The 18735-nt window shown below is 47.8% G+C and overlaps 21 non-coding genes and 1 pseudogene across 21 annotated transcripts; 9 read left to right on the top strand and 13 right to left on the bottom strand.

The window, feature by feature from the left end:
- Positions 1 to 10: 10 nt before the first annotated feature.
- On the top strand, positions 11 to 174 carry LOC142365812 (U1 spliceosomal RNA). The gene has a single exon (XR_012766658.1). It is a non-coding gene; the product is annotated as a U1 spliceosomal RNA (small nuclear RNA).
- A 549-nt stretch (positions 175 to 723) lies between these two features.
- On the top strand, positions 724 to 887 carry LOC142365912 (U1 spliceosomal RNA). The gene has a single exon (XR_012766678.1). It is a non-coding gene; the product is annotated as a U1 spliceosomal RNA (small nuclear RNA).
- Positions 888 to 1436: 549 nt separating this feature from the next.
- LOC142365849 (U1 spliceosomal RNA) lies at positions 1437 to 1600 on the top strand. Its single transcript, XR_012766665.1, has one exon. It is a non-coding gene; the product is annotated as a U1 spliceosomal RNA (small nuclear RNA).
- Positions 1601 to 2148: 548 nt separating this feature from the next.
- LOC142402126 (U1 spliceosomal RNA) lies at positions 2149 to 2312 on the top strand. Its single transcript, XR_012773295.1, has one exon. It is a non-coding gene; the product is annotated as a U1 spliceosomal RNA (small nuclear RNA).
- Positions 2313 to 2860: 548 nt separating this feature from the next.
- LOC142366118 (U1 spliceosomal RNA) lies at positions 2861 to 3024 on the top strand. Its single transcript, XR_012766722.1, has one exon. It is a non-coding gene; the product is annotated as a U1 spliceosomal RNA (small nuclear RNA).
- A 548-nt stretch (positions 3025 to 3572) lies between these two features.
- Positions 3573 to 3736, top strand: LOC142402129 (U1 spliceosomal RNA). The gene has a single exon (XR_012773296.1). It is a non-coding gene; the product is annotated as a U1 spliceosomal RNA (small nuclear RNA).
- Positions 3737 to 4284: 548 nt separating this feature from the next.
- On the top strand, positions 4285 to 4448 carry LOC142402133 (U1 spliceosomal RNA). Its single transcript, XR_012773297.1, has one exon. It is a non-coding gene; the product is annotated as a U1 spliceosomal RNA (small nuclear RNA).
- Positions 4449 to 4996: 548 nt separating this feature from the next.
- LOC142402138 (U1 spliceosomal RNA) lies at positions 4997 to 5160 on the top strand. The gene has a single exon (XR_012773298.1). It is a non-coding gene; the product is annotated as a U1 spliceosomal RNA (small nuclear RNA).
- Positions 5161 to 5708: 548 nt separating this feature from the next.
- LOC142366193 (U1 spliceosomal RNA) lies at positions 5709 to 5872 on the top strand. Its single transcript, XR_012766740.1, has one exon. It is a non-coding gene; the product is annotated as a U1 spliceosomal RNA (small nuclear RNA).
- A 256-nt stretch (positions 5873 to 6128) lies between these two features.
- On the bottom strand, positions 6129 to 6241 carry LOC142374178 (U5 spliceosomal RNA). Its single transcript, XR_012768658.1, has one exon. It is a non-coding gene; the product is annotated as a U5 spliceosomal RNA (small nuclear RNA).
- A 604-nt stretch (positions 6242 to 6845) lies between these two features.
- On the bottom strand, positions 6846 to 6964 carry LOC142401492 (5S ribosomal RNA). The gene has a single exon (XR_012773141.1). It is a non-coding gene; the product is annotated as a 5S ribosomal RNA (ribosomal RNA).
- Positions 6965 to 7328: 364 nt separating this feature from the next.
- On the bottom strand, positions 7329 to 7507 carry LOC142370451 (U2 spliceosomal RNA; annotated as a pseudogene).
- A 5934-nt stretch (positions 7508 to 13441) lies between these two features.
- LOC142372334 (U5 spliceosomal RNA) lies at positions 13442 to 13554 on the bottom strand. Its single transcript, XR_012768219.1, has one exon. It is a non-coding gene; the product is annotated as a U5 spliceosomal RNA (small nuclear RNA).
- A 614-nt stretch (positions 13555 to 14168) lies between these two features.
- Positions 14169 to 14287, bottom strand: LOC142401497 (5S ribosomal RNA). Its single transcript, XR_012773143.1, has one exon. It is a non-coding gene; the product is annotated as a 5S ribosomal RNA (ribosomal RNA).
- A 364-nt stretch (positions 14288 to 14651) lies between these two features.
- On the bottom strand, positions 14652 to 14841 carry LOC142370146 (U2 spliceosomal RNA). Its single transcript, XR_012767801.1, has one exon. It is a non-coding gene; the product is annotated as a U2 spliceosomal RNA (small nuclear RNA).
- A 305-nt stretch (positions 14842 to 15146) lies between these two features.
- LOC142372339 (U5 spliceosomal RNA) lies at positions 15147 to 15259 on the bottom strand. The gene has a single exon (XR_012768220.1). It is a non-coding gene; the product is annotated as a U5 spliceosomal RNA (small nuclear RNA).
- Positions 15260 to 15873: 614 nt separating this feature from the next.
- Positions 15874 to 15992, bottom strand: LOC142401504 (5S ribosomal RNA). Its single transcript, XR_012773148.1, has one exon. It is a non-coding gene; the product is annotated as a 5S ribosomal RNA (ribosomal RNA).
- Positions 15993 to 16356: 364 nt separating this feature from the next.
- Positions 16357 to 16547, bottom strand: LOC142368432 (U2 spliceosomal RNA). The gene has a single exon (XR_012767350.1). It is a non-coding gene; the product is annotated as a U2 spliceosomal RNA (small nuclear RNA).
- Positions 16548 to 16852: 305 nt separating this feature from the next.
- Positions 16853 to 16965, bottom strand: LOC142372345 (U5 spliceosomal RNA). Its single transcript, XR_012768221.1, has one exon. It is a non-coding gene; the product is annotated as a U5 spliceosomal RNA (small nuclear RNA).
- A 614-nt stretch (positions 16966 to 17579) lies between these two features.
- LOC142401510 (5S ribosomal RNA) lies at positions 17580 to 17698 on the bottom strand. The gene has a single exon (XR_012773149.1). It is a non-coding gene; the product is annotated as a 5S ribosomal RNA (ribosomal RNA).
- Positions 17699 to 18062: 364 nt separating this feature from the next.
- LOC142368444 (U2 spliceosomal RNA) lies at positions 18063 to 18253 on the bottom strand. Its single transcript, XR_012767352.1, has one exon. It is a non-coding gene; the product is annotated as a U2 spliceosomal RNA (small nuclear RNA).
- A 305-nt stretch (positions 18254 to 18558) lies between these two features.
- LOC142372351 (U5 spliceosomal RNA) lies at positions 18559 to 18671 on the bottom strand. The gene has a single exon (XR_012768222.1). It is a non-coding gene; the product is annotated as a U5 spliceosomal RNA (small nuclear RNA).
- Between the last annotated feature and the right edge of the window lie 64 nt (positions 18672 to 18735).

Consider the following 18735-nt stretch of genomic DNA (forward strand, 5'->3'; position numbering starts at 1 on the left):
GTTCCAACTCATACTTACCTGGCAGGGGAGATACCATGATCAAGAAGGTGGTTCACCCAGGACGAGGCTCAGCCATTGTACACCGGCTGTACTGACCCTTGCGAATTCCCCAAATGTGGGAATCTCGACTGCATAATTTCTGGTAGTGGGGGACTGCGTTCGCGCTCTCCCCTGATTTGACTGTATAACGTAAATATCCCTGGGCAACTCTACCTTGGTCTTTGTCCTGGCGTTGCTGCTTTAACGACACCTTTCCATCTTTAAAACCCATGTTTTGCAAGGTTTGCTGAATGCTGCGGCAGGTCTGCACAGCTGATATGCAGCTGCGCAGTTGTCAGGTGAGGTCATAAAGTGCAGTCACCCCAGGCAGGTGGGCGTTGCCTTAGTGATGGCAACAACGAGATGAGAATACGGCAGCATTTCTGCACTGGAGAAATTAAGCCGTGAGGGTTTGCCTCAACTAAGAATTTTCCCAGTGTGGGTTGGGTGTGGCTCTAGAGATGGGGAGAGTGGAAAAACTAAATCAATTTGTGCTCCAAGTTCCTTGGTTGTTGAAACAAGAACTGATCAGAAAGATGAAGAAAAGCCGGACTGTTTTAATCTGCAAGCTTTTCAGATTCAGGTTAGCTGCTGGCATGGCACTGCAGACAGTTGAATTTGCTGCACCGTCCGGCCGAGTGAGGCACCTGGAAAAGAGGTGTCAGCCTCTGACAGTTCCAACTCATACTTACCTGGCAGGGGAGATACCATGATCAAGAAGGTGGTTCACCCAGGACGAGGCTCAGCCATTGCACACCGGCTGTACTGACCCTTGCGAATTCCCCAAATGTGGGAATCTCGACTGCATAATTTCTGGTAGTGGGGTACTGCGTTCGCGCTCTCCCCTGATTTGACTGTATAACGTAAATATCCCTGGGCAACTCTACCTTGGTTTTTGTCCTGGCGTTGCTGCTTTAACGACACCTTTCCATCTTTAAAACCCATGTTTTGCAAGGGTTGCTGAATGCTGCGGCAGGTCTGCACAGCTGATATGCAGCTGCGCAGTTGTCAGGTGAGGTCATACGGTGCAGTCACCCCAGGCAGGTGGGCGTTGCCTTAGTGATGGCAACAACGAGATGAGAATACGGCAGCATTTCTGCACTGGAGATATTAAGCCGTGAGGGTTTGCCTCAACTAAGAATTTTCCCAGTGTGGGTTGGGTGTGGCTCTAGAGACGGGGAGAGTGGAAAAACTAAATCAATTTGTGCTCCAAGTTCCTTGGTTGTTGAAACAAGAACTGATCAGAAAGATGAAGAAAAGCCAGACTGTTTTAATCTGCAAGCTTTTCAGATTCAGGTTAGCTGCTGGCATGGCACTGCAGACAGTTGAATTTGCTGCACCGTCTGGCCGAGTGAGGCACCTGGAAAAGAGGTGTCAGCCTCTGACAGTTCCAACTCATACTTACCTGGCAGGGGAGATACCATGATCAAGAAGGTGGTTCACCCAGGACGAGGCTCAGCCATTGTACACCGGCTGTACTGACCCTTGCGAATTCCCCAAATGTGGGAGTCTCGACTGCATAATTTTTGGTAGTGGGGGACTGCGTTCGCGCTCTCCCCTGATTTGACTGTATAACGTAAATATCCCTGGGCAACTCTACCTTGGTTTTTGTCCTGGCGTTGCTGCTTTAACGACACCTTTCCATCTTTAAAACCCATGTTTTGCAAGGTTTGCTGAATGCTGCGGCAGGTCTGCACAGCTGATATGCAGCTGCGCAGTTGTCAGGTGAGGTCATACGGTGCAGTCACCCCAGGCAGGTGGGCGTTGCCTTAGTGATGGCAACAACGAGATGAGAATACGGCAGCATTTCTGCACTGGAGATATTAAGCCGTGAGGGTTTGCCTCAACTAAGAATTTTCCCAGTTTGGGTGGGTGTGGCTCTAGAGATGGGGAGAGTGGAAAAACTAAATCAATTTGTGCTCCAAGTTCCTTGGTTGTTGAAACAAGAACTGATCAGAAAGATGAAGAAAAGCCGGACTGTTTTAATCTGCAAGCTTTTCAGATTCAGGTTAGCTGCTGGCATGGCACTGCAGACAGTTGAATTTGCTGCACCGTCCGGCCGAGTGAGGCACCTGGAAAAGAGGTGTCAGCCTCTGACAGTTCCAACTCATACTTACCTGGCAGGGGAGATACCATGATCAAGAAGGTGGTTCACCCAGGACGAGGCTCAGCCATTGCACACCGGCTGTACTGACCCTTGCGAATTCCCCAAATGTGGGAATCTCGACTGCATAATTTCTGGTAGTGGGGGACTGCGTTCGCGCTCTCCCCTGATTTGACTGTATAACGTAAATATCCCTGGGCAACTCTACCTTGGTTTTTGTCCTGGCGTTGCTGCTTTAACGACACCTTTCCATCTTTAAAACCCATGTTTTGCAAGGTTTGCTGAATGCTGCGGCAGGTCTGCACAGCTGATATGCAGCTGCGCAGTTGTCAGGTGAGGTCATACGGTGCAGTCACCCCAGGCAGGTGGGCGTTGCCTTAGTGATGGCAACAACGAGATGAGAATACGGCAGCATTTCTTCACTGGAGATATTAAGCCGTGAGGGTTTGCCTCAACTAAGAATTTTCCCAGTGTGGGTGGGTGTGGCTCTAGAGATGGGGAGAGTGGAAAAACTAAATTAATTTGTGCTCCAAGTTCCTTGGTTGTTGAAACAAGAACTGATCAGAAAGATGAAGAAAAGCCGGACTGTTTTAATCTGCAAGCTTTTCAGATTCAGGTTAGCTGCTGGCATGGCACTGCAGACAGTTGAATTTGCTGCACCGTCCGGCCGAGTGAGGCACCTGGAAAAGAGGTGTCAGCCTCTGACAGTTCCAACTCATACTTACCTGGCAGGGGAGATACCATGATCAAGAAGGTGGTTCACCCAGGACGAGGCTCAGCCATTGCACACCGGCTGTACTGACCCTTGCGAATTCCCCAAATGTGGGAATCTCGACTGCATAATTTCTGGTAGTGGGGGACTACGTTCGCGCTCTCCCCTGATTTGACTGTATAACGTAAATATCCCTGGGCAACTCTACCTTGGTTTTTGTCCTGGCGTTGCTGCTTTAACGACACCTTTCCATCTTTAAAACTCATGTTTTGCAAGGTTTGCTGAATGCTGCGGCAGGTCTGCACAGCTGATATGCAGCTGCGCAGTTGTCAGGTGAGGTCATACGGTGCAGTCACCCCAGGCAGGTGGGCGTTGCCTTAGTGATGGCAACAACGAGATGAGAATACGGCAGCATTTCTGCACTGGAGATATTAAGCCGTGAGGGTTTGCCTCAACTAAGAATTTTCCCAGTGTGGGTGGGTGTGGCTCTAGAGATGGGGAGAGTGGAAAAACTAAATCAATTTGTGCTCCAAATTCCTTGGTTGTTGAAACAAGAACTGATCAGAAAGATGAAGAAAAGCCGGACTGTTTTAATCTGCAAGCTTTTCAGATTCAGGTTAGCTGCTGGCATGGCACTGCAGACAGTTGAATTTGCTGCACCGTCCGGCCGAGTGAGGCACCTGGAAAAGAGGTGTCAGCCTCTGACAGTTCCAACTCATACTTACCTGGCAGGGGAGATACCATGATCAAGAAGGTGGTTCACCCAGGACGAGGCTCAGCCATTGCACACCGGCTGTACTGACCCTTGCGAATTCCCCAAATGTGGGAATCTCGACTGCATAATTTCTGGTAGTGGGGGACTGCGTTCGCGCTCTCCCCTGATTTGACTGTATAACGTGAATATCCCTGGGCAACTCTACCTTGGTTTTTGTTCTGGCGTTGCTGCTTTAACGACACCTTTCCATCTTTAAAATCCATGTTTTGCAAGGTTTGCTGAATGCTGCGGCAGGTCTGCACAGCTGATATGCAGCTGCGCAGTTGTCAGGTGAGGTCATACGGTGCAGTCACCCCAGGCAGGTGGGCGTTGCCTTAGTGATGGCAACAACGAGATGAGAATACGGCAGCATTTCTGCACTGGAGATATTAAGCCGTGAGGGTTTGCCTCAACTAAGAATTTTCCCAGTGTGGGTGGGTGTGGCTCTAGAGACGGGGAGAGTGGAAAAACTAAATCAATTTGTGCTCCAAATTCCTTGGTTGTTGAAACAAGAACTGATCAGAAAGATGAAGAAAAGCCGGACTGTTTTAGTCTGCAAGCTTTTCAGATTCAGGTTAGCTGCTGGCATGGCACTGCAGACAGTTGAATTTGCTGCACCGTCTGGCCGAGTGAGGCACCTGGAAAAGAGGTGTCAGCCTCTGACAGTTCCAACTCATACTTACCTGGCAGGGGAGATACCATGATCAAGAAGGTGGTTCACCCAGGACGAGGCTCAGCCATTGCACACCGGCTGTACTGACCCTTGCGAATTCCCCAAATGTGGGAATCTCGACTGCATAATTTCTGGTAGTGGGGGACTGCGTTCGCGCTCTCCCCTGATTTGACTGTATAACGTGAATATCCCTGGGCAACTCTACCTTGGTTTTTGTCCTGGCGTTGCTGCTTTAACGACACCTTTCCATCTTTAAAACCCATGTTTTGCAAGGTTTGCTGAATGCTGCGGCAGGTCTGCACAGCTGATATGCAGCTGCGCAGTTGTCAGGTGAGGTCATACGGTGCAGTCACCCCAGGCAGGTGGGCGTTGCCTTGGTGATGGCAACAACGAGATGAGAATACGGCAGCATTTCTGCACTGGAGATATTAAGCCGTGAGGGTTTGCATCAACTAAGAATTTTCCCAGTGTGGGTGGGTGTGGCTCTAGAGATGGGGAGAGTGGAAAAACTAAATCAATTTGTGCTCCAAATTCCTTGGTTGTTGAAACAAGAACTGATCAGAAAGATGAAGAAAAGCCGGACTGTTTTAATCTGCAAGCTTTTCAGATTCAGGTTAGCTGCTGGCATGGCACTGCAGACAGTTGAATTTGATGCACCGTCCGGCCGAGTGAGGCACCTGGAAAAGAGGTGTCAGCCTCTGACAGTTCCAACTCATACTTACCTGGCAGGGGAGATACCATGATCAAGAAGGTGGTTCACCCAGGACGAGGCTCAGCCATTGCACACCGGCTGTACTGACCCTTGCGAATTCCCCAAATGTGGGAATCTCGACTGCATAATTTCTGGTAGTGGGGGACTGCGTTCGCGCTCTCCCCTGATTTGACTGTATAACGTAAATATCCCTGGGCAACTCTACCTTGGTTTTTGTCCTGGCGTTGCTGCTTTAACGACACCTTTCCATCTTTAAAACCCATGTTTTGCAAGGTTTGCTGAATGCTGCGGCAGGTCTGCACAGCTGATATGCAGCTGCGCAGTTGTCAGGTGAGGTCATACGGTGCAGTCACCCCAGGCAGGTGGGCGTTGCCTTAGTGATGGCAACAACGAGATGAGAATACGGCAGCATTTCTGCACTGGAGATATTAAGCCGTGAGGGTTTGCCTCAACTAAGAATTTTCCCAGTGTGGGTGGGTGTGGCTCTAGAGACGGGGAGAGTGGAAAAACTAAATCAATTTGTGCTCCAAGTTCCTTGGTTGTTGAAACAAGAACTGATCAGAAAGATGAAGAAAAGCCGGACTGTTTTAATCTGCAAGCTTTTCAGATTCAGGTTAGCTGCTGGCATGGCACTGCAGACAGTTGAATTTGCTGCACCGTCCGGCCGAGTGAGGCACCTGGGAAAGAGGTGTCAGCCTCTGACAGTTCCAACTCATACTTACCTGGCAGGGGAGATACCATAATCAAGAAGGTGGTTCACCCAGGACGAGGCTCAGCCATTGCACACCGGCTGTACTGACCCTTGCGAATTCCCCAAATGTGGGAATCTCGACTGCATAATTTCTGGTAGTGGGGGACTGCGTTCGCGTTCTCCCCTGATTTGACTGTATAATGTAAATATCCCTGGGCAACTCTACCTTGGTTTTTGTTCTGGCGTTGCAGTGAGCACTCTTCAGCCGTTTCAGATGGTACAACTTTGCACTCCCGCCCACTCCACTGAGCACCATTCAAACAACAACAATTTAGCGCTCCAGCTTTGAACATGGGCACGGTCTCAACAAATAAGGTGACTCTACTCCGAGAAATCACTTGGCACAGCAAGAAGATTTCCTTTGCACAGACAGAATGGGCTTCACCCGCAAAGGTAAAGCCTTCCAAAAATAGAAACAACTCATTAATGCTGCTCTCCACGGAAGTCTTTAGTAAAAGGCGAAAAACTTGTACGTTATGAAGAGAAACCAGAGTACGAGTATTCGACACTGCGGGAGCAGTGCATCAGGCTAGTTGGCATAGCCACCTTCCCCACGGTGAGCTTTGCTTGGTTGAGACGCTGGCTCCTCGGCCGACCAGGTAGGAACAATCGGGCCCTATTCAATGGCTGCTTTGTCTTTTACTCTGTGCAAAAGACTAGGGGTCTTGAGGCTTTGTTCTGACCGCTCATTGGGTGTAGAGGTTTTTTTCAAGCAATTCTCCCAGTCGGCCCAATCCCAGAGCCATCTCAAAGTGGAGTTCACTTTCACTCTCTTTTCGCAGACTAAAAGCCAGAGTTTTATCTCAGAAGCTAAGCAGAGTCGGGCCTGGTTAGTACTTGGATGGGGAGACCGCCTGGGAATACCAGGTGCTGTAAGCCTTTTGGCTTCTCCAGGCGCATGCAGTTTGACTGCGTCAAATGCAAAGGCAGTCCCTGTTTGACTTTTTGGAACTGCTCCTTTGTCAGGACAAAGTTAAATGTATGAGGATCAAAGGCAACCATGACCTGGGACACCTTAGCAGATCCAGGATCAGCAAGATGGATCACAGGGTGATCAACAGATGTTTCAACAAAAGACATGCAGAGAGAAGAGAGAAAAATGCTTACAGCACCTGGTATTCCCAAGCGGTCTCCCATCCAAGTACTAACCAGGCCCGACCCTGCTTGGCTTCCGAGTTCGGACGAGATCGGGCGTGTTCAGGGCGGTGTGGCCGTAAGCCACAGTCCTCGTGACAAATATGTGTTACATAGGTGCTGGAACCATACGTTTCCCCTATTTTACCAGAGAGTTGACTTGAGAGGCTGATGTTGAGCCTGCACGTCGACTTCCCTGATGTGTTTTTTCTCTGCAGCTGAAAATGGGACTCTCAGATAACTTAGTGTGTGTCTGTCAAGCTCCTCTGTTCTCTGTGTGTAGTTTGGTGTTCATGGTCATACAGAGAAACCAGGGAAGCTCAATCCCACGACGTGCTCATAAACTGCATCTTTTCTAAAGATTATAGTTGTATTTTAGAAGTCAGAATACAATGGCTCCCTGAAACTACCACCATGTACCGCTGGTTTTGTTATTTCACAAGAGTTGGGAAGAGTGCACCATTCCCGGCGGCACTGCAGTACCGGGACGATGCGTGGAGTGAACGGAGCAAGCCCCTTTTTCATCCCCTGTGCCTAAAAATCCATTTAATATGTAGTCCTCATATTGAGGACGTATCAGATATTAAACTGATAAGAACAGATTTTTTTTTCTTTTGAAAAAATTTATTGACACTAATACATCACATTTTCATAAAAACTTCATATTTAAGACATATGTTTTACCTATGAATAAAAACATCAATAAATAAGTGTAATCTGTATAACCACATTTAAAACAACAACAATAAAACAAGTTTTCCATGGGATATTCCAGATAAGGTCAATGTTGTCTAAGGTAAAAGTTACATGTGAAGTAGTTCTCATGCGAGTAGCAGTTTGTATTGAGTGTCTTTAAAAAGGAGTGCATTAGTTAAAATGCTCTCTTCCAAGTCCATTTTTTGTGCAGGAGCGCAGTGAGTCCCTACCCAGGGAAACTCATTTCGCTCCCCCAAACAGTAGGTCTCTCGGGATCCTGTCGTGGTGCTCAGAGGAGATCCCCACCCTGTTGCTCCTTCCCACCTGCCTCACCCGGAGAGCCAGGCCGTCGTTGCTTTGACCTTTTTGTGTGTAGCTCCGGCTCCTTCATCCGAATGGGCACAGAGGCGATTCTTCTTTGTGGATGTGTCCTAGGCCCGCCGCCTGCAGCTCCGGCCGCTTGAGCCGCCGCTGCGGCCATCCGGATCACAGCCACGGGGGGGATCTGCATGCGCTTCCTCACCAGCAAGTTCCTGGAGGTCCACATGGCGTCTTTGATGGCGGCTAGGGTGAGCCACTGCTTGGCAAAGTCATTCTTTTTTAATTTTTTTTTGGCTCACCCCATAGAGCACGAGTTGTGCTGTGAGGACCTCCCTTGCTGGCAAGTACGGGAATTGCAAGGAGCCGGCTGTTGCCCACTGGTCTGCAGCAGCGCTGCACTCCCAGAGCAGGTGCCTCACCGACTCGGGCGCGCCACAACCAGGTCGCGGGCAGGTTGAGATCGCTGACATGCCCCGGGAGTGCATAACGGACCTGACTGGGAGGATCTCATGAGCCACCATCCACGACAGGTCCCGGAGTCTGTTTGGGAGAGCGGAATGGTTGACGTTGCACCAAACTGTTGAGGGCTCGCCGAACGCGAGCCCACGCACTGGACTCACTGGTTCCCGCTCCTGCACAACAGAAATCAAAGAGCGGTGGTTTGTTAAAACATGCAACTCCTCTGCCTCCAAGTTAAAATGCTTTAAGAACGTCTGGATAAAAGCATAGGATGGTGGCAGGCTAAAAGACACAGGCACTTTTAGGTCGGTGGGTAAAATCTTCAGTCTTCTGAGGTAAGAACCCATCCAGAATCGTGTCATTGCTTTAGTTTTGGGGTTTCCGGATGGGTCTGTGGCCTGTAGGATGTGCAGTGTAGTGTATCTGCTTCCTAAAAACAAATAAAAATCAGGCACTCCTTTTCCTCCTTTCTCTTTTTGTTTCTTCATTACATCTCTCCTCAGTCTTTCCCACTTGGAGCCCCACAGAAAATAAAAAATGGCTCGGTCCAGGTCTAAAAGCACTTTTCTAGGTGGGATAAAAACAGAACTGATTAGTAAAAGCAAAGGTAAAATCACGGCTTTGATGATTAAAACCTTTCCTTCAATGGTCAGTCCTCTAAGTCCCCAGTATCCTAGTCTTTGCTTTACTTTCCCTACCACGTCTGGCCAGTTTGATGTCCCTCCCCCTTCCTTGTCAAAATTAATCCCCAGTATTTTCTGTTTTGTCTGGGTTATAGTCACGGGGAGTCCTGCAGTCTCAGTCGCTGTCCATGGCCCGTAAAATTGGGCTTGGGTCTTGTTTCTGTTTAGTTTTGCCCCAGAGGCCCGTCCATACCAGTCAGTCAAGTCCAGAGTCCTATTGATGGATATTAGGTCTGTACATAAAATGTTTACGTCGTCCATATATAAAACACACTTTGTCGATAGTCCCCCGCTCCCCGGGACTCTCACCCCATTGATTCGGTGGTCCCTTCTCAAGCTCTGTGCCAGTGGTTCCACACAGATGATGTAGAGGAGGGCAGATAACGGACAACCCTGACGGACACCGCAGTGGATGTTTACTGCTTTTGTCAGATGCCCGTTAACAAGGAATTTGCTGGTAATGCCCCGGTACAGCAGACCCACCCAAGCTATAAACCTTTCTGGGAACCCCATTTTTTGCAGTACCTGGAAAAGGTACTGGTGCGAGACCCGATCAAAGGCTTTCTCAAAGTCTAAATTTAGGACTGCTAGCCGAATGTTTCTGTCTCTCGCATAACAGATGGTGTCTCGGATCAGTACGAGGCTGTCGGTTATCTTCCTCCCCGGGATGGCACAGGCTTGATCCGGGTGAATCAGGTCTTCTAAAAACAAGGACATACGTGAAGTTAAAAGTTTACTAAAAAGTTTACAGTCAAAGTTTAAAAGTGTAATCGGTCTCCAATTCTTCAAGTCAGTCTTGTCTTTTTTTTTTGTGAAGAAGAGTCACTATCCCTGCTCTAAAACTGTCAGGAAGTCGCTCAAGTTGCTCAAATTCCATAAAAACAGTAAACAAGTCAGGTGCTAAAATATCCCAAAAGGTCAAATAAAATTCCAAGGGAAGTCCATCTTGTCCTGGGGACTTCCCTTTCTTAAAATTTGTAAAACATTTATTTAACTCTGAAATTGTAAAATCTTGGGTTAAAAGCACCCTGTCTTTTACTGTTTTTTCTATGAAATTTAAAACTTCTGTCATGGTGTCCATTTCAACAGGTTTTTGTTCGTACAATTCACGATAAAATTGTTCAACAGCTTGTTTAATTTCTTCCATCGAATCAACTGTGCACCCGTTCTCTTTTGTTAGCTTTAAAATGGCCCCCCCTTTATTCACAATTTTCTTAAAAAAATACCTTGTGCACTTCTCTCCTTCCTCTATTTCTCGTTCCCTGCTTCTTAAAATGACGCCCTTACTTTTAATATCTGCTAAAACCGACATCTCTGTTTTCACTTGTTTAATTTCATCATTAAAATCCATCCCTTGTTGGTTTAATTTAAAATAGCGCTGTAGTCGCTTCTGCAGTCCCATCATGCGTCTGTTTTCCCTATTCTTTTTTCTCCTACCTGCCTGTCTAAAGAAAGTCTGGGTCTTTTCCTTCACCATTTCCCACCAGTGTGCACATGTATCGTAAAAGTCTTGAAGGGTCTGCCACTCGTGGTACTGCTCCCGGTACTGACTAACTATTTCATTTTCTTTTAAAAGGGAGCAGTTTAGTTTCCACAGACCACTTCCGGAAGTCACACCCGAAGAGAGTGATAGGGTGCAGGAAAGCATCAGGTGATCAGAAAAGAAAACGGGGGTCAATCTAGCATCGGTTGGTGGGCAGTCCCGTGTAAAAAGGTAGTCTATACGAGAGGCTCTGGTGCCATCACCACTGAACCAGGTGAAGCCCTCCTCTCTGGGATGCATGGTTTTAAAACAGTCCTGAAGTTTAAAATCCTTGCATATGCCCTGTAATAAAACCGATGTTTTGTCAACTTTAAAAAATTCCCCTGCTCTTTTTCTGTCACTCCTGCTTAAAATACAGTTAAAATCACCCCCTAAAACTAGTGGTTCCCTACCTAGCATGTGGGACTGCAGGTCTTCTAAAAGGTCATACCGGTCATTTTTTTCGTTAAAGCCATAAATATTTAAGAGGTTAAAATCTTGTCCCATAAAAGTCAAATGTGCTAAAAGTGCCCGTCCGTCTCTCACCACAGTGCTGCCCTTCACCAGAACCTGAGGGTTTTTGATCAAAATGGCCACTCCATCATTTTTGTTTTGGTTGGATCCACTCCACAATGATGTCTGTGGCCACATCTCCTCCCACTGTCTGTAGTGCTTTAAAAACGGTAGGCTGCATTCCTGTATTAAAAGAACATCTGACTTAAAAGAACTAAGAAAGGATAAAACACTCTGGGCTCTAACTTTCGACTTTACACTTCTCACATTAATAGTTGAGAGAGTGAGTGTCATGAGTATGGTTAAAAACAACAGGTATGACATCTTAAAAGACTAAATGAGGGTTAAAACATTTAAAATGTCTTAAAAGCAGTTATGTAATTTCTTGTGAACGGAGCTCTTCCTTCACTTCTACAGGTGAGAGGCGAGGGTGTTGAGCTCTATTCCCCGGTCGGACTCTGGGGGTTGGCCTCTGTTGCAAGGTTTTGTTAAACTTTGAGTCTCTAGGGGTTGATTGCAGAACTACATTTAAAAAAGAGACCTCATTTGGTGAATTGGAGGGGAAGACTCTGGGCTCCTCCACAGATGAACTGTCTGAGGTAGTCCCAGCTCTTCCCCTCTTCTCTGAGACTATAGGAGAATCAGAGGACAATTCTGATGCAAGCCTCTTTGTTTGCTGGGCATCTGGGAGGGAGGCATCCTCGCTATCATCCTGTGATTGGACTTCTTCACATTCTGAACTAGCTCCGCCTTCTGCCTGCACCACCTCCTCCTCCTCCTCTCCAGAACTCTCCATTGGTGGGGGTGTAGCAGGCCCCTCCCCCTCCTCGGCCTCACCTGACTGCTGTCCACCATTCAGGGATTTTGGCGTGAAGTTTGAATTTTCCAGCCCAGCTGTTTCAAGTAGCTCGTTAACTGCCTCGGTCTGCCCTCCATTTCCTTCCCGCGTTTTTTTGGATTTCAATTTGTTGGCAAAGGATTTTGGGCAATCTCTGAAGAGGTGGTTTGATTCTCCACAGAGATTGCACTTTCTGCCATTCGTACACTCTTCGAAGGTGTGACCGATTCCTCTACATTTGACACAAAACACCTTCGTGCAGGCCTCCACCAGGTGCCCGTGCTCCCCACATTTGCGGCAGAGTTTGGGCTGTCCCTGGTAGTGGATGTAGCCTCTGTTTTCTCCCAAGACAATCATTGATGGGAGATGTTTCAGGCCCTGGAAGCCCTGGGGGTCTTTCCATTGTTGGATGGGGACCCTCCAGGCGCAGTTCCAGATGCCGTCGACATCCCTCATCTTCATTGCCTGGCCTTTAACAGTGCAGAATCTTCCCAACCATATACAGATATCTTCTGCGTTCACCATTTCATTGAACATTCTGACAATTACTGTCTTCAGAGTATTGTCAGTAAGTTTCTCAACAGTAAACGCAGAAAACTGGGCTTGCACATTACCAAATCTCATCCAAAACTCCTGCAGCAAAGCTGCAGTGCGAAAACTTACATCGAAACCTTTGTTAAAAGGCAATGACAGGATGCAATTCAAATCGTCTGGCTTGAAGTTCAATATGTTTTGAATTAGCTTCCGAGAGAAGTCCAATCTGGACATCTCTATAAGCTTTCCTTCTTTTTCTTTAAATAAAAATCTAGCGCTGTGGTGCCTCCTCATGCCAGCATAGTTTGCCGACATGATGGAGGCACCACAAACAGTTTTTAAATAAAATGCTTAAAAGAACAAAAATAAATATCACACTAAAAGCCCAATAAAAGAGTAAAAAGTGGATGAAAAGGTACTAAAAATGGATACTTACCTTCCTCTAAAAAAATGGAACACCGACACCGACCCTGTTTCAGCTGAAACTCGTTCAAAAAGCAAAAACCTGGAAAGAAAAAGGGTAATACAAGAAAATTTAAAGACAAAGAACTCCAACTACAAACGACTTGGAATACTTTGATCGAACGCAAAAAAGAACCTCCAAAGCGAGAAAAATTTAATGCCGAAAAGGCATAAAATAGTCCACCCAAAGGAGGCGATCGCAGTCTTAGCCAAAAGGCCGAGAAGCGATAACCCTCCACTGTTTCACGTCCGAGAGCCCTTCCTGGCACAATGCGCACTTGTGGCGGTGCTCTTTTTTTGCCTACAAAGCGTCACTTTGCACCTCCGCCCACCCGCTGCAGTGAGCACTCTTCAGCCGTTTCAGATGGTACAACTTTGCACTCCCGCCCGCTCCACTGAGCACCGTTCAAACAACAACAATTTAGCGCTCCAGGCTTTGAACATGGGCACGGTCTCAAGAAATAAGGTGACTCTACTCCGAGAAGTCACTTGGCACAGCAAGAAGATTTCCTTTGCACAGACAGAATGGGCTTCACCCGCAAAGGTAAAGCCTTCCAAAAATAGAAACAACTCATTAATGCTGCTCTCCACGGAAGTCTTTAGTAAAAGGCGAAAGACTTGTACGTTATGAAGAGAAACCAGAGTACGAGTATTTGACACTGCGGGAGCAGTGCATCAGGCTAGTTGGCATAGCCACCTTCCCCACGGTGAGCTTTGCTTGGTTGAGACGCTGGCTCCTCGGCCGACCAGGTAGGAACAATCGGGCCCTATTCAATGGCTGCTTTGTCTTTTACTCTGTGCAAAAGACTAGGGGTCTTGAGGCTTTGTTCTGACCGCTCATTGGGTGTAGAGGTTTTTTTCAAGCAATTCTCCCAGTCGGCCCAATCCCAGAGCCATCTCAAAGTGGAGTTCACTTTCACTCTCTTTTCGCAGACTAAAAGCCAGAGTTTTATCTCAGAAGCTAAGCAGAGTCGGGCCTGGTTAGTACTTGGATGGGGAGACCGCCTGGGAATACCAGGTGCTGTAAGCCTTTTGGCTTCTCCAGGCGCATGCAGTTTGACTGCGTCAAATGCAAAGGCAGTCCCTGTTTGACTTTTTGGAACTGCTCCTTTGTCAGGACAAAGTTAAATGTATGAGGATCAAAGGCAACCATGACCTGGGACACCTTAGCAGATCCAGGATCAGCAAGATGGATCACAGGGTGATCAACAGATGTTTCAACAAAAGACATGCAGAGAGAAGAGAAGACAAGAGAGAAAAATGCTTACAGCACCTGGTATTCCCAAGCGGTCTCCCATCCAAGTACTAACCAGGCCCGACCCTGCTTGGCTTCCGAGTTCGGACGAGATCGGGCGTGTTCAGGGCGGTGTGGCCGTAAGCCACAGTCCCCGTGACAAATATGTGTTACATAGGTGCTGGAACCATACGTTGCCCCTATTTTACCAGAGAGTTGGCTTGAGAGGCTGATGTTGAGCCTGCACGTCGACTTCCCTGATGTGATTGTTCTCTGCAGCTGAAAATGGGACTCTCAGATAACTTAGTGTGTGTCTGTCAAGTTTCTCTGTTCTCTGTGTGTAGTTTGGTGTTCATGGTCATACAGAGAAACCAGGGAAGCTCAATCCCACGACGTGCTCATAAACTGCGTCTTTTCTAAAGATTATAGTTCCATTTTAGAAGTCAGAATACAATGGCTCCCTGAAACTACCACCATGTACCGCTGGTTTTGTTATTTCACAAGAGTTGGGAAGAGTGCACCGTTCCCGGCGGCACTGCAGTACCGGGTCGATGCGTGGAGTGAACGAGCAAGCCCCTTTTTCAACCCCTGTGCCTAAAAATCCATTTAATATGTAGTCCTCATATAGAGGACGCATCAGATATTAAACTGATAAGAACAGATACTACACTTGATCTTAGCCAAAAGGCCGAGAAGCGATAACCCTCCACTGTTTCACGTCCGAGAGCCCTTCCTGGCACAATGCGCACTTGTGGCGGTGCTCTTTTTTTGCCTACAAAGCGTCACTTTGCACCTCCGCCCACCCGCTGCAGTGAGCACTCTTCAGCCGTTTCAGATGGTACAACTTTGCACTCCCGCCCGCTCCACTGAGCACCGTTCAAACAACAACAATTTAGCGCTCCAGGCTTTGAACATGGGCACGGTCTCAAGAAATAAGGTGACTCTACTCCGAGAAGTCACTTGGCACAGCAAGAAGATTTCCTTTGCACAGACAGAATGGGCTTCACCCGCAAAGGTAAAGCCTTCCAAAAATAGAAACAACTCATTAATGCTGCTCTCCACGGAAGTCTTTAGTAAAAGGCGAAAGACTTGTACGTTATGAAGAGAAACCAGAGTACGAGTATTTGACACTGCGGGAGCAGTGCATCAGGCTAGTTGGCATAGCCACCTTCCCCACGGTGAGCTTTGCTTGGTTGAGACGCTGGCTCCTCGGCCGACCAGGTAGGAACAATCGGGCCCTATTCAATGGCTGCTTTGTCTTTTACTCTGTGCAAAAGACTAGGGGTCTTGAGGCTTTGTTCTGACCGCTCATTGGGTGTAGAGGTTTTTTTCAAGCAATTCTCCCAGTCGGCCCAATCCCAGAGCCATCTCAAAGTGGAGTTCACTTTCACTCTCTTTTCGCAGACTAAAAGCCAGAGTTTTATCTCAGAAGCTAAGCAGAGTCGGGCCTGGTTAGTACTTGGATGGGGAGACCGCCTGGGAATACCAGGTGCTGTAAGCCTTTTGGCTTCTCCAGGCGCATGCAGTTTGACTGCGTCAAATGCAAAGGCAGTCCCTGTTTGACTTTTTGGAACTGCTCCTTTGTCAGGACAAAGTTAAATGTATGAGGATCAAAGGCAACCATGACCTGGGACACCTTAGCAGATCCAGGATCAGCAAGATGGATCACAGGGTGATCAACAGATGTTTCAACAAAAGACATGCAGAGAGAAGAGAAGACAAGAGAGAAAAATGCTTACAGCACCTGGTATTCCCAAGCGGTCTCCCATCCAAGTACTAACCAGGCCCGACCCTGCTTGGCTTCCGAGTTCGGACGAGATCGGGCGTGTTCAGGGCGGTGTGGCCGTAAGCCACAGTCCCCGTGACAAATATGTGTTACATAGGTGCTGGAACCATACGTTGCCCCTATTTTACCAGAGAGTTGGCTTGAGAGGCTGATGTTGAGCCTGCACGTCGACTTCCCTGATGTGATTGTTCTCTGCAGCTGAAAATGGGACTCTCAGATAACTTAGTGTGTGTCTGTCAAGCTCCTCTGTTCTCTGTGTGTAGTTTGGTGTTCATGGTCATACAGAGAAACCAGGGAAGCTCAATCCCACGACGTGCTCATAAACTGCGTCTTTTCTAAAGATTATAGTTCCATTTTAGAAGTCAGAATACAATGGCTCCCTGAAACTACCACCATGTACCGCTGGTTTTGTTATTTCACAAGAGTTGGGAAGAGTGCACCGTTCCCGGCGGCACTGCAGTACCGGGTCGATGCGTGGAGTGAACGGAGCAAGCCCCTTTTTCAACCCCTGTGCCTAAAAATCCATTTAATACGTAGTCCTCATATAGAGGACGTATCAGATATTAAACTGATAAGAACAGATACTACACTTGATCTTAGCCAAAAGGCCGAGAAGCGATAACCCTCCACTGTTTCACGTCCGAGAGCCCTTCCTGGCACAATGCGCACTTGTGGCGGTGCTCTTTTTTTGCCTACAAAGCGTCACTTTGCACCTCCGCCCACCCGCTGCAGTGAGCACTCTTCAGCCGTTTCAGATGGTACAACTTTGCACTCCCGCCCGCTCCACTGAGCACCGTTCAAACAACAACAATTTAGCGCTCCAGGCTTTGAACATGGGCACGGTCTCAAGAAATAAGGTGACTCTACTCCGAGAAGTCACTTGGCACAGCAAGAAGATTTCCTTTGCACAGACAGAATGGGCTTCACCCGCAAAGGTAAAGCCTTCCAAAAATAGAAACAACTCATTAATGCTGCTCTCCACGGAAGTCTTTAGTAAAAGGCGAAAGACTTGTACGTTATGAAGAGAAACCAGAGTACGAGTATTTGACACTGCGGGAGCAGTGCATCAGGCTAGTTGGCATAGCCACCTTCCCCACGGTGAGCTTTGCTTGGTTGAGACGCTGGCTCCTCGGCCGACCAGGTAGGAACAATCGGGCCCTATTCAATGGCTGCTTTGTCTTTTACTCTGTGCAAAAGACTAGGGGTCTTGAGGCTTTGTTCTGACCGCTCATTGGGTGTAGAGGTTTTTTTCAAGCAATTCTCCCAGTCGGCCCAATCCCAGAGCCATCTCAAAGTGGAGTTCACTTTCACTCTCTTTTCGCAGACTAAAAGCCAGAGTTTTATCTCAGAAGCTAAGCAGAGTCGGGCCTGGTTAGTACTTGGATGGGGAGACCGCCTGGGAATACCAGGTGCTGTAAGCCTTTTGGCTTCTCCAGGCGCATGCAGTTTGACTGCGTCAAATGCAAAGGCAGTCCCTGTTTGACTTTTTGGAACTGCTCCTTTGTCAGGACAAAGTTAAATGTATGAGGATCAAAGGCAACCATGACCTGGGACACCTTAGCAGATCCAGGATCAGCAAGATGGATCACAGGGTGATCAACAGATGTTTCAACAAAAGACATGCAGAGAGAAGAGAAGACAAGAGAGAAAAATGCTTACAGCACCTGGTATTCCCAAGCGGTCTCCCATCCAAGTACTAACCAGGCCCGACCCTGCTTGGCTTCCGAGTTCGGACGAGATCGGGCGTGTTCAGGGCGGTGTGGCCGTAAGCCACAGTCCCCGTGACAAATATGTGTTACATAGGTGCTGGAACCATACGTTGCCCCTATTTTACCAGAGAGTTGGCTTGAGAGGCTGATGTTGAGCCTGCACGTCGACTTCCCTGATGTGATTGTTCTCTGCAGCTGAAAATGGGACTCTCAGATAACTTAGTGTGTGTCTGTCAAGCTCCTCTGTTCTCTGTGTGTAGTTTGGTGTTCATGGTCATACAGAGAAACCAGGGAAGCTCAATCCCACGACGTGCTCATAAACTGCGTCTTTTCTAAAGATTATAGTTCCATTTTAGAAGTCAGAATACAATGGCTCCCTGAAACTACCACCATGTACCGCTGGTTTTGTTATTTCACAAGAGTTGGGAAGAGTGCACCGTTCCCGGCGGCACTGCAGTACCGGGTCGATGCGTGGAGTGAACGGAGCAAGCCCCTTTTTCAACCCCTGTGCCTAAAAATCCATTTAATACGTAGTCCTCATATAGAGGACGTATCAGATATTAAACTGATAAGAACAGATACTACACTTGATCTTAGCCAAAAGGCCGAGAAGCGATAACCCTCCACTGTTTCACGTCCGAGAGCCCTTCCTGGCACAATGCGCACTTGTGGCGGTGCTCTTTTTTTGCCTACAAAGCGTCACTTTGCACCTCCGCCCACCCGCTGCAGTGAGCACTCTTCAGCCGTTTCAGATGGTACAACTTTGCACTCCCGCCCGCTCCACTGAGCACCGTTCAAACAACAACAATTTAGCGCTCCAGGCTTTGAACATGGGCACGGTCTCAAGAAATAAGGTGACTCTACTCCGAGAAGTCACTTGGCACAGCAAGAAGATTTCCTTTGCACAGACAGAATGGGCTTCACCCGCAAAGGTAAAGCCTTCCAAAAATAGAAACAACTCATTAATGCTGCTCTCCACGGAAGTCTTTAGTAAAAGGCGAAAGACTTGTACGTTATGAAGAGAAACCAGAGTACGAGTATTTGACACTGCGGGAGCAGTGCATCAGGCTAGTTGGCATAGCCACCTTCCCCACGGTGA

Source organism: Odontesthes bonariensis, chromosome 2, assembly GCF_027942865.1.
Source record: "Odontesthes bonariensis isolate fOdoBon6 chromosome 2, fOdoBon6.hap1, whole genome shotgun sequence".
Taxonomy (NCBI): domain Eukaryota; kingdom Metazoa; phylum Chordata; class Actinopteri; order Atheriniformes; family Atherinopsidae; genus Odontesthes; species Odontesthes bonariensis.